This window comes from Aplysia californica, unplaced genomic scaffold (assembly GCF_000002075.1).
Source record: "Aplysia californica isolate F4 #8 unplaced genomic scaffold, AplCal3.0 scaffold00071, whole genome shotgun sequence".
Classification (NCBI taxonomy): Eukaryota; Metazoa; Mollusca; class Gastropoda; order Aplysiida; family Aplysiidae; genus Aplysia; species Aplysia californica.
The window spans coordinates 1,167,469-1,168,720 of NW_004797341.1; positions in this window are offsets into that span (position 1 = coordinate 1,167,469).

Consider the following 1,252-nt stretch of genomic DNA (forward strand, 5'->3'; position numbering starts at 1 on the left):
GAGGGAGAGAAAGAGAACAAGAGAGAGAGAAAGAGAACAAGAGAGAGAGATAGGAAGAGAAAGAGAACAAAAGAAAGAGAGAGAGAGAGAGAGAGAGAGAGAGAGAGAGAGAGAGAGAGAATAGAGAGAAGGGGTGAATATAAGTAGGAGCAGGGAGTTACTACAGTTAAGGTTATATGAATTTATTAAGAAAATTTTAAAAATCTAACCTCTAATGTTGTGGAAAAATATGATTAAATTAAGACGAATGATACAAACTACTATGTAAAGTATGAGAGGAGGATGTTCAGAAAGTAAAAGAATGAAAAAAAATAAATCCAACCGATTTGTGGGAAGGAAGGTTCTCTGATATTTTAGTATGCACAATAAGTATGAGATATGTGTGGATAACAGGAGAACCTTCAGAATAAGGAGACAGAGCATTGAGGGGAGGGGGGGGGGGGGGGGGGGGCTACACCCCCAAATCAAGATTCGGTTAAAAATGATTTGAATTTGAGTTGTAGGCCTTTTTAGCTTTCTCAGCCTCTCCTACAACTATTTCATCGCATAAGAACCAAAAAAAAAACACGTATTTTTTCCCATACCGGGCATGTTTGTCACCGTCATTTCCTTATAAAATCAATGTTTAATTTTTCTTTATAGGTCGTTTTCTCAAAACATGACTTTTCTCCATACTCTTTTGAATAACTCCACCATTTTTCATTCAATCTTAATGAAAGTTTCACAGAATGAAGAGAAAATGTAATGCTAAAAATATATTTGTTGAAATTTTGATATATGAAATAGAATGTTGTTGGTGGTCTCTGGAGTGTAGATTTTCACGGATTTTTTTCAAACTGGAATGCTACCTCAGGAAAAAATTCATACAAAATTTTCTATTTCGTTTTGGAAAAAAACAACAGACAAATTTTCAGATCTAATGTTTGTTAACACGCATGCAAAAAAACAATCACTTTCAATGAGCGATAAGTGCGGTATTCATTACGTAAGACATGTCAACTAAATCCAATATGGCCGCCGAATCCATGGAAACGATACGTTTTTCTCAAATTTGATTGCAGATTTTAAGACTCCTTACTATGCTTGTTATATGTGTGAGATTTGGTAAAATTAGGTCTTGGAATAAGCGAGATAGCCTTCAGGTGTAACCCCCCCCCCCCTTAAAATGATTAAAATAACGAATGAGGAAGATAGAGTAGACAGTTACACGGTGGGACGAAGTTGCGTGGAGAAAGAGACGGTGGTTGGGGGG